The 11,703-nt window shown below is 45.8% G+C and overlaps 1 pseudogene; it reads left to right on the top strand.

Moving 5' to 3' along the window:
* LOC103729790 overlaps nt 1-9,388 on the top strand; it is a 41,764-nt pseudogene extending 32,376 nt beyond the window's left edge.
* Nucleotides 9,389-11,703: the final 2,315 nt, after the last annotated feature.

The following is an 11,703-nucleotide window of genomic DNA, read 5'->3' on the forward strand; positions in this document are numbered from 1 at the left end:
AGTAATTTTGTTTTTTTTTGTATTCTTTTTTTTTTTTTTTTTGTGTGTGTGTGTGTGTGTGTGTATGTGTGTGTTGTGTGTGTGTGTTGAGTACACCATGTACATGCCCGGTAGCTGCAGAGATCAGAAGAGGGTGCTAAATTCCCTAGAACTGGAGTTAGAAATGGTTGTGAGCCACCATGTGGGTGCTGGGAATTGAACTTGAGTCCTCCTCAAGAGCAGCCACTACTCCTAACTACTGAGCCATTTCGCCAGCCCAGTAGGAGGTTTTCTGTTAAACAACAAATGCATATAATTGCCCTTTTTGAGACTGTGTCTCTGTAGCCCCAGCTGTCTTGGAACTCACTTCGTAGACCAGGCTGGCGTCGATCTCATAGAGATCCAGAGATCCACCTGCCTCTGCCTCCCAGAGTGTGGGATTAAAGGCATGCGCTACCACACCCTGCAACTGAGTATCTTACTCTGCACTCTGTGTGACTCATCTGAATTCTTCTGATGGAGATGACAGTGACCAGGAAGCTGAGGGGGAGTTAGAAATGGTTGTGAGCCACCATGTGAGTGCTGGGAATTGAACTTGAGTCCTCCTCAAGAGCAGTCAGTGCTCCTAACTACTGAGCCATTTCTCCAGCCCAGTAGGAGGTTTTCTGTTAAACAACAAATGCATATAATTGCCCTTCTCTAAGGGTCAAACCACTGGTCTATCTATCACTTGGAAAAGGGAAAATGTCTCAGCGGGTAAAGGTGCCTGGTGACCTGAGTTTGGTCCCTGGAACCCACATAGAGCCAAAAGGATAGAACTGACTTCACAGAGTCAAACATACACACAATAGTAATGAATGGTAACAATAATAGAATATTGCAAAAAGAAACCTTTCTGAAAAGATAACATCTTTAAAAAGTCTCATCTAGCTTTGGACGTCACGCACATCCAACTTGGGCTGTTACTGACCACAGAACCCACAGGCCTTTCTCTTTTGAAGTCCAACATTGCTTCTGACAAGATGAAGAAAAAGGAACTTACAACAAACTCCCCTTTTCAGAGAAATGTCAGTTTTCACTTCCTCACCCTGTCACCCCAATCCCGTCAATAAAAGGAAGATGGAAAGTTGGATTCAGACATCGAATTAGTTGATTAACACATGATTCAAGTGCCTTAAATTCTTTGGTTTTTGCTCATGACAGTGTGCTTTTGCTTACAGTGATCAGTCTCTATTCATCTTTAAAAGATATTGTTACATTTGTTTGTTGTATGTGTGTGTAGGTGTAGAGGCCAGAGAACACCCTGCAGGAGTTGGCGCTCCCCTTCCACCATGTGATCCCAGGGGACAAACTCAGGTCTCCAGGCTTGGCAGCAAGTCCCTTTACCTGCTGAGCCATCTCATCGGCCCTCTTCTTTCTTTTACATTTCCTTACACCTTGAATTGCCGTTTCTCTCTGATTTATATTTACAGCAAGATAATCAACCTGGAGTGGAACACCTCAGGCATTCTGTGAGTTTCCCTCAGTATTTTGTCCAGTACTTAAACATGGTTTAGATTCCACAGCCTTTACCCAAGCCTCCAGCCTGGTAAAGTATGTTCACATTTCTTCATTTGTAACCATACAGAACAAGGTATCTTTAGTGACTGTCTTCTGAAAGCTCTTACTGAAGGAGGCCATAAAGCCTCCAGATCTAAACATACATGATGGCAAAATCCTGCTCTAGCTTAGGACAAGAGGCACCTCAGAGTACTCCAAGGTTCACCTCACAATGTGTAGAGTTGGTCTTGTCCCTGCTGTTCCCCTAAACAAAGAAGCAGTTACACACATTTATGGGAGTGACAGGTGCACTAACAATAGTTTCCTAATGCTGCTCTCACTCTGTGCTCCCCCCCCCCGCAGCCCCCACAGGGCCCATTCTCTACCTCAGAGGCACTAACTTGCTTTCAAGTCCCCCCCAGCCCCCACAGGGCCCATTCTCTACCTCAGAGGCACTAACTTGCTTTCAAGCCCTGTGCTTAGCACTGTCCACACCCCTGCTTCTCAGATCCCCTAATTCTTAGAAACTTTCACCTATATTGCCTTGAGATGGGATTGCTGAGGGCACCCTGGGACAGCCCTTTGACTGGGAGATCCACACAGTGGTTTATTTTTATTTTCTATTTTCCATGCTTATTAGACCCTCTTTTAAAAATATTTATTATTTTTATTTTATGTATATGAGTGTATTGCCTGCATGTATGTAAGTGCACCCATGTTGTGCAATGTCTGAGGAGATCAGGAGAGGGCATTGGATCCACTGGAACTGGACTTATAGATGGTTGTTAGCCACTATGTGGGCGCTGGGAATCGAACCCAGGTCCTCTGCAAGAGCATCCAGTGCTCTTAACCACTAGGCCATCACTCCAGCCCTTAAGCCCTCTTTTTAAAAAAAGTTTTCTCATTCATTTTTATTGTATTTTATGTATATGACTGTTTTGCTAGTTTGTATGTAAATGCGCCACCTGCACACAATTCCCATGAAGGTCAGAAGAGGGTGTCGAATCCCCTGGCACCGGATTTACAGAAAGTTGTTAGCTACCATATGGTAACTAACCCTGGTCCTCTGCTAGAGCTGCCAATGCTCTTAACTGCTGAGCCATTTCTCTAGTCCCTTGTGGGGCCCTCTTACAGCAGGCATGCCCCAACGCCTGTGTGCGGTGGTAGAGACTGCCACTCTAGTAGACAAAGCTCCTTGCACTAGGGTTTTCATTCACCCTGATGTTCTTCACATTGTACTTGGTTCCTTATAAGAGAGTAAGACACAGAACTTTGAAAGGAAGAGGGAGATTTATTGGGAAGCTAGGGTAGGGCGAATTTTTCTCTTTCCTCTAAAACTGCTTTCCAAGAGCCATGACCACAGAAGAACAACTCTGGGTTATTGACGAGCTATCTGAAAGACTCTAGTGGCTTTGAAACCACATCTATAGTTGTGAGGCAATCATGTGGAGAGCAGCAGCGATCCCCATCTGTCAGGGGTAGTAGATGCCTAGCAAGATATAAGTGTAGCTGTGACACAAGGTGAGGGGCGGGGGATTGATCCTAGGGCTTGTTCAGAGGTGGTCTGCTGACACACAGGCCCAATATAGAACAGTAGTGCTTGAAGCATTCTCTTTGAGTTACTTAGATCCCTTCATGGGATCCACAAGGTCACAATATTTCCATGTTTCTAGAATTTTCTTACCATGTTGACTGTATTGCATTTGACAGTGAGTTAATGTGTTGCTACCTTAGTATGAATCCAGGCTGGGGAACCAAACTGCAGTAGGAATAATTAATTAATGCACTTTTTCCAACACCAATGATTTGGTGGTGTTTGCATTGGATAGCTTTAGTGTCGACTTGACTCACCTGGGTTGAGGGAGCCTCAGTTGGGGAATTTCCCCTATTGGACTGGCCTGTGGCTATGTCTAAGGGGCATCTTCTTGATGAGTGATGTGGGAGGGCCCAGCCCACCGTGGGTGGTGCCACCCCTGGGCAGGTGGACCTATGTTGTATAAGAAAGCAGGTTGAGCAGGGGTCAGGGGAGCAAGTCAGTAAGCAGCATTCCTCCATGGCCTGTGCTCCAGCTCCTGTCTCCAGGTTCCTGCTCTAAGTTCCTACCTTAGGCTTCTTGATGAGCTGTGACCCTGGAGATGTAAGATAAATAAACCCTTTTCTCCCTAAGTTGGTATTGGTCAGAGTGTTTTGTCACAGCAATGGAGAAACAAATTAGAACAAGGATAAAATGACCTTTACACCTTTAAAATATCTCTTTGTTATTTTTTCCTGATTGTTGAAGCAGGTGTTCATGAACTCCAGGCTGGACTCAAACTCTATAGCAAGCCTCCTAGCTCAGCTCCTCAAGTATTGGGACTACAGGACAGTGCCATCACACCTGGCTTATCTTTGAGTATTTATTACGGTACATAGCTAGCAATGTAACATAACACAAACTCTCTCTGAAGGCCTCTCTGGCTTGTAAGAGTATGTGGAGATCCTGGAACCAACATGTTCAGAATTTATGAGTTATACAGCTACATGCTCCAGGAGCCACTGTACAGGGGAAGTGGGGTTCTGGTTAAGTTCATAGCCTCAGATCTTGTCTTCAAGTTGTCTGTGGCTGGGAAGCCACTGTTTAGGGATTCCTGCTGGCCCCTGGCTGTATTTCCCCAGCTCACATCCTGTGTCAGCCTTTAGGCCCTTCTGCCTGGACACAGGTAGACAGGTAGACAGGCCTCCTGAGTCTAGGGTCACTCACCGTCCTCACTCTGGTTCTGGTTTGAGAGCAGGGTCTGCATTCTAACTCTGGCATCTATAACTCTGTTGGCCACCCGCCTAAGTTCCTTCAGATGTTCCAGTTCCTGTGCCAGAAAGGACGCTGCCGTTGTGGTTGGCTTCACTCGTGATGTGTAGCTGTAGAACATCAAGACCTGCATATCGTCCACTTAGCCCATGAAGCGGGGCTTCCCATGGCCAGGAGCATACAAAGTGGTGGAGAAAAACTTCAGCGAGTGTGAGCCTGGGGAAGCAAAGGACTGAGGGATGGCACCACCCACCTCCAGGGACCTCCCTGGCCCCCAGGTCTACTCAAGCATCACTCTGGGTTGGTGACGTTCCAGGACCCTGCTGTTCTGAAAAAGCCTATGGAAATTTACTGACCTCTTTTTAGTGTGAAATGGGCTCTGACCAATCACAGTCGATGAGGCATGGGCGGGGCTAATGAGGGGCACTAACCTGAGGGACCTTTTTGACTCCCTGAATACAACAGGCTCTCACACCATCCAGAGTGCTTTTGGCTGCGACATAGGGCAAGGTCACCATCTCCTACACGGCTACTTGCATGTTGCTCTCGAAGGACTGGATTACATTTCCCTGACCAAGGACCTGCGCTCCTGGACTGCAGTGGATGTAGAGGGGACTCAGAAGACCAGGCAAAATTTGCAGGCATCTGGTTATACGATTCCCTGGAAGATTTTCTTGGAGGGTGAGTGTGTGGAGTGGCTTCTCAGATACCTGGATAAAGGGAAGGAGATGCTACAGCGCACAGGTAAGAGGGGTAACTCCTCCGGTGGTCCTCAGACTGGACTTGTATCACCATCTGCCATGCTACAAGGGAGCAAATGGGACTGCCTCCTAAACACGTGCTGCTAAATACTACCTTCGAGGCATGAGATGGGCTTGTAATGATTCAAAATCAGAAGAGTGAAAAGCGAGGCAAAGTGAGAAAAGATAATGTTAGATTTAGGAGAGCAGAAGAGGAATGGAGTTTAAAGTTTAGAAATAAGAGCCAGAGCCAGACCTGCAATAGGCAAGGGATGTGCTCCTTTATTCAGGGAGCAGTGAGTCCCCGATACCCTTCTGTGGAAAGATGGCATCTGCATCAAAGGGAGGGGCGCTTTGGACTGCTATAGGAACTCTGTGGAGCACAACTGCAAGAGTTAACTCCGTGCTAGGGTCTAGTGTCCTTGAGGGTCTCTCTTCCAAGATTATTTTCTCAGGCAGGCGACCTATCTTAGGGCACTTTAAGGGATTTATGATTATATTGCTTTCTTAATGAACCTTATAGCTCCTTTGTTATTCACACTCTCTATCGGATAACCCTCAGGTCTAACCTTTAATACAGAGGAAGGGTAATAAATCTGTTATTCAGCATGTAAATGGGGTCTTAAGAATGGCCCGTTACAGGAAACCAGAATAATCAGGAATAATGAAAAGACAAAAAATCCTTCACACCCTGGCTGAGAAGGCTGAGGAATCAGGGCAGATGGGCTCTGAGTGCTGTGAAAAGAGAAACTGAATGATACAATGACTCTTCCCTTCTTGCGGAAAGGCTGTATAATCTGACGCAATAAGAAAGACATCATTGCTCCGCAACACTCCTCGGGGTAAAGGAACTGGCTGTGATGGCCCCAGTTCCAAGGACCCACCGCTGGAAGAGAGCCAGTGCTCTTAATTGCTGAGCCATCTCTTCAGCCTGGAGTCACTGTGTCTTAACTCACTCTGAAATATAGGGCCTCATACCCTTATTCAAGAATTTTCCAAGAAGTAGGTATTCCTAAAATCCTTAAGTTCATGCTAAGTGCTACTCTCCATTTTTCAAATTACTTAATTGAATTTTTGTGAATTTCATACATCTTGGTCATATTTAGAACCCCTTTCCTATCTGCACCTCCGCCATAGTCCCCCACTGGATTTCATATATTCTGTCATATATGTTAAGGTTTACCAAGCTACATTTGTGTCCCCAAATATCCCTCATTATGAGAGTCCATGCACTGGACCCTAGCCAACCTATTTAGTGTCATGTCCTTAAAGAAAACCAACTCTCCCTCTACCTGTAGTCACTAGATGCTAGTAATTCTTTACCTAAGGTTGGGGCTTCTTACCCATTTCCCCTCGTCTATGCTGGGTTTTTGTCTGATTTGTGCTTGCATGGGTATTATGCATGCTGTTACATTGCTGTGAGTTTATATGAGTAACTGCCCAGCTGTCTGGAAAACTCTATTTCCTGTGGTCATCCAGCACCCCTGGCTCTTACAGTCTTTCCACCCCTTCTTCCACAGTGGTTTATGAACCCTTGGTGGCAGAGTTTTGATATAGGTGTCCTACCACAAATAAGCACTTTGCAGTCTCTTAATCCCTATAAGTGCTGTTCTCTAAATCTCCAACCCAACTATAGGGTCCATTCTCAGGATGGTCGCATCATCAAAGCCCAAGTGGTCCAGAGGAAGGAAGAGGTTTTTCATCTCTGATCCTTTTCTTCAGAGCCCCCAAAAACAGACCTAAAGGTGATATCACCCTGAGGTGCTGGGCCCTGGACTTCTACCCTGCTGACATCACCCTGACCTGGCAGAGGGGTGGGGATGACTTGACCCAGGATATGGAGCTTGTGGAGACCAGGCCTGCAGGGGATGGAACCTTCCAGAAGTGGGCAGCTGTGGTGTTCTCTTCTGGAGAGGAGCAGAGATACACATGCCATGTGCAGCATGAGGGGCTGCCTGAGCCCCTCACCCTGAGATGGGGTAAGGAGGGTGTGGGCACAGAGCCTGCTGTCAGGGAAAGCAGGAGCCCTCCTGGAGCCCCTGAGCAGGGTCAGGGCTGAGAGCTGGGGTCAGGCCCTCACCTTCCCTTCCCTTCCCAGAGCCTCCTCAGCCCACCATCCCCATCGTGGGAATCATTGCAGACCTGGGTCTCCTTGGAATTTTGGTCACTGGAGCTGTGGTTGCCATTGTGGTGCTGAGGAAGAAGCACACAGGTAGGGAAAGGATAATGCTACAGGTTTGGGCCTCACTGGGAAATTTCAAGCCCTGATTGTAAATGTGCCCATCTCCTGTCTTTGTCTATAAGGTTTACCAGTATACCTTTGTTACACACTTTGGGAGCCGTTCTTACTAAATCTGTAAAGTACATATGAAAATGAGGGACAAATCTTCATGTTGATGATTTTGGTGGTGTAAACATGATCCTAGCAGACACAGGTCAGACAAGGAGCCAGTTGGAAACAGGCCTCTTGGAAAGCACTGGTCATCTTCTTGCAGGAGCTCTTGTCTCCTGTTACCTAGCTCTGCCCTACGTGTACAGTCACACCTCTGGAAATTCTCTGAGGTTCAGGACTTGGAGTTTCCTCTAGGATCTCATCAGTCTGCATTCACCTCATCCCAGAGAGGGAAATGAAATTTAGTTAGTTTGTCATTCTGTTACCACATCTTGGCTTCTTGTCCCAGCACCTGACCTCTCTTCACACAGTAGGAAAACACTCCAGTGAGAGTCTGGAAAGGAGGCAGAGACCAAGTCCCCTGTCACTTCTCCAAAATTTCCTGCAGCTGGGCACAGCATAAGTCCTCGGATCCACCAGCTGGATGACCACATGCTGGACCTCCACTCAGCACATGGAGAGAAGGAAAAGCTGGAACTGCATAGAATGCATCTTGTCAAGGTGACATCGCCACATCCAGTTTCCAGGAGCAGCGGGGAAGCTGTCCCAGCCACAGTGAGCAGCACTGGGTGTCAGGGTGTGAGCAGTGGCTCCTGGGCCCAGTGGATCCTGTGTTGACCTGGTGCTGATGGGTTGTTGGGTTCTGTTCCTGCTGTGAAACTTGGTGCTTTGACTTTTTCCAAAATAATCTCCTATCACCTGATATCACGTATATAATTTCTTTATGTTTAAATAGTAAGAATTCAGATTCCACTATCTGTGCTCAAAGTCAGATCAGTCCAGGAAATTTTCACGTAGCACCATTCAGAGCCTCTTCTTCTCAACTGCTTCCTGTGTCTTCCACCAGAGACCGTGCCCACAGGAGAGACAACGATATGTATCTGTCACCATGACAGCTCAGGGCTCATGACACATGTCCTTTTGTACTGTCTTAGGGAAAACATACTTCGCCATTTGGGACTATCCTTCATTGTGAGTGTTGCTCTGATTATTAACATCAGTGGCCACAAACTTTCTTCCTAAATACTCAGGCCCCTTCCCAGACGCCACTATCTTAGACTGTGGAGCATGGAGCCCGGTCATTACTTTTTTCCCTTCTTTCTTTTTTTGGCAGAGTCTCACACTGCACCCCAGACTGACTTGGAACTCACTAGGTAGCTGTGATGGTTAATCTTTCTCAGCTTGACTGGATTTAGAATTTCCAAGAAGATGTGGCCTGAGTGCATACATGAGTCCATGAAGGTGTTTCCAGAGAGGATTAACCAGTAGGGAAGGCCTAGACTGAAATTCAGTGGCAACGTTCTCTGGGTGGAGACCCAGACTGACTAAAAGAGGGATGAGGAGAAAGGCAGATGAGAGCCGCCATCCCACTCTCTGCTTCCTGATCCATGAAGGAGTCCCAGCCACATGTTTCAGCTGCCATGAACACGTTGTACCTTTCCTGACATGATGGACTGCACCCTCTTAAATCATGAATCAAAGTAAATGTTTCTTCCTTTAAGTTGCTTCGGTCTGATTTCTGTCACAACAATAAGAAAAGTAACTAATTCAGTTACTCAATCTAGCCTTGAACTCTAAGCAATCCTCCTGTCTCAGTTACAGTGGTGCTGGGATTGCAGATGTGATCCACCACACCTGTCCCAGGACTCACATATATAACAAGCTCTAGGTGAGGCTAATGCATCTCCCAGGGGCTCCTGGTCTGCATCCTCACAGCTGTGTGATCTGAGCACCAGTGGCTTCTGCACCAAGCTTGTTATAAAAACAGGGTCTCAGCTCTGCACCAGATTTCCTGAATCCTGTTGAGATGTCCAGGGGGGTTCCTGTGCACCAAAATATGAAGACTTCCTGGTCTGTGGGCTTCTAACACAGGCCCAGAGCTGTTTAGTCTGCTCCAGTGTGTGCACTAGCACTGGGCCAGGGTTCAGGGCTTGTTCTCTTGCCGTACTGTAGCTAAGGATGGCCTTGGTAATGTTATTAATATCCCAGGGTTTAAATATCATTTAACATCTTCTCCCAAGTCTACTTCCCCAGCTCAGGCGTTTCTCCTGCTCTCCAGACTCAGCTGTCCCCCACTGTCCGCCTGAGGCTCACTGGAATTCCCCGTCTCTACAGAAACTTGTTCAGTCATGAATCTCTGGTGTTCTTGCTTCCTTCTTATATCCAGATTTAAACCAGGAGGAAATGTTGTCATGTCCACATTTAAAATTAAATCCAACTGCTTCCCACTCTTCCCTCTGCTCACAGCCAGGATCTCCAGTCTGGAATCCCACACCTTTTCCTGCTGGTTCCCCCACCGCCTTGCTGTCTCTCATAGCCCACTCGGCTACAAGCAGGGCAACCACAGGAATCCTTTTGTTTTGTTTAGTTCATTTTTGATTTTTAAAAAATAGGGTTGATGTGGCTGAAGTTGTGACCTCCTAGTTCTCTCTCTCCCAAGTGCTAGGATTAAAGGCATGTGCCACACACCTGACTCATGGGTTCTCCCCCGCCCTTCTTTCTACATTGTAGATACTCATTCCTGTCAGATGTATAGCTGGTAAAGATTTTCTTCCCCTCTATGGGCTGTCCATTCATTCTGTTAATTTTTTTGATTGTTGTACAGAAGGTTTTCAGTTTCATAAAATCCCATTTGTCTGTTCTTGCTATCATTTCCTGAGCTATTGGAGTCCTTTCTTGAAAGTCTTTGCCAATCGTTGTTGGAGACTACTGTTTTACCTGAACGCTGCTGAACACGTGCTTGACTGTGCACAACGGCGCCCACGTTCAAGGATGTAAGTTGAAAAGAAATGGGCGTTGAAGCAGATAAAGGAATGCAGTGTCCCATCCCCAGGCTTCCTAAGAGAAGAGCAGTCTAATAGCAGGTAATACATTCTGTTAAGCTTAGCTGCTTCCTTCTAAACAAACAAGTTCTCTGTTTTAAAGTAGCATACCAAGAAGTTTTGAGGGAGATTCTACTCTGAGTATCTTCAACACTGCATTCTGTGTGACTCGTGTGAATTCTTCTGATGGAGATGACAGTGATTAGGAAGCTGAGGGAAATCCAGAGGCATTGACAAGGTGAGTCCTGTGTCATGTCATCAGCCCCTCTTAATACCCACCAGGCCTTTTTAGTTTCTGACTTCTCACCAGTCATCCTTTTAGGAAGAAATTTGTTATATAGCTTTAACATCAGGGTGTAATACCATAAGGAAGTGATTTTATTTCCACACCCTCTAGCTAGTCCTCAAACTACCTACTTTCTTCCGTTTATAGAAATTGCCTGGATTACAGCCACTCTTCCCAGCCAACTGTATGGAATCTGACCTAATCACACATGGCCTCCTGGATTTGGGGAGGGCTAAAGTTTATAATCTGGGGAAGGCTAGGAAGAAGAGGCGTGACCCATGCTGGGTAAAGGCTATCCAGTGCACATACCCTCAGGTCATACATATACCTCGGCTTCCCCTCAGTTATCTTGGTAAGTAAGCTCAATAAATTCATTGGTTCCCCAGTAAAATTTTAATCAAACATTGGATCGACACTAGAAGCTTGAAAGGGAATAAGCATTGCTTAGCATCCCCAGGAAAAGAAGTCTCACAACAGATGGAAAATTTATTAGTTAATGGTATTATGTCTCATAATTATTAAACAAAAGAAAATGAGAATGTAAAAGATGTGAAAAGGATATGGGAATGGGGATATTTTCCAAAATAGAAAAAATGAGAAAGCCTAAGCAAGTGATGAAGGTCTGTGTAGGTTTGTTATATATAAAGCATGAGAAAAAAATATATACACATAATTTAAAAATGTCTATGGTCATAATTTAGTCAACTAGTTTAAGGAATAAAATATATATCTAGTCAAAGTTTATCTGAGAATATTTGGTTTTTTATCCAAGCTTTATCTACATAGCACATGGTAATTAAAAGTACCAGACTGGTGAAACTAACCTTATTGGATGTTTAATAGCCATACTTTGAGACCTATACTAATGTGGTCAGAGGGACTTGAAGGACAGTTTTTGCCCCTTGTCCTCCAAGGTCAACTAAGTTCTAGGGGACTATGGAACATCTCTCAAAATGTCCTGTAACTGTGGTGAGTCACCTGTCCTCTTGTTCAGGGAGGACATGGAGACCCCACGAGATGGACTTGAACCAGTGTCCGGTCTACAAAGAGGAGGGTTAACTCAGAGGAAATATCTCATTCATGCTTCCAAGTGAAGCCAGACATGGTCAAGCAGGACCTTTGACCTATCTTCACATAGATGGAACTGGTAAAAGAAAGGA

The sequence above is a fragment of the Nannospalax galili genome, unplaced genomic scaffold (genome assembly GCF_000622305.1).
Source record: "Nannospalax galili isolate Female #2095 unplaced genomic scaffold, S.galili_v1.0 scaffold1573, whole genome shotgun sequence".
NCBI classification, from domain to species: Eukaryota; Metazoa; Chordata; class Mammalia; order Rodentia; family Spalacidae; genus Nannospalax; species Nannospalax galili.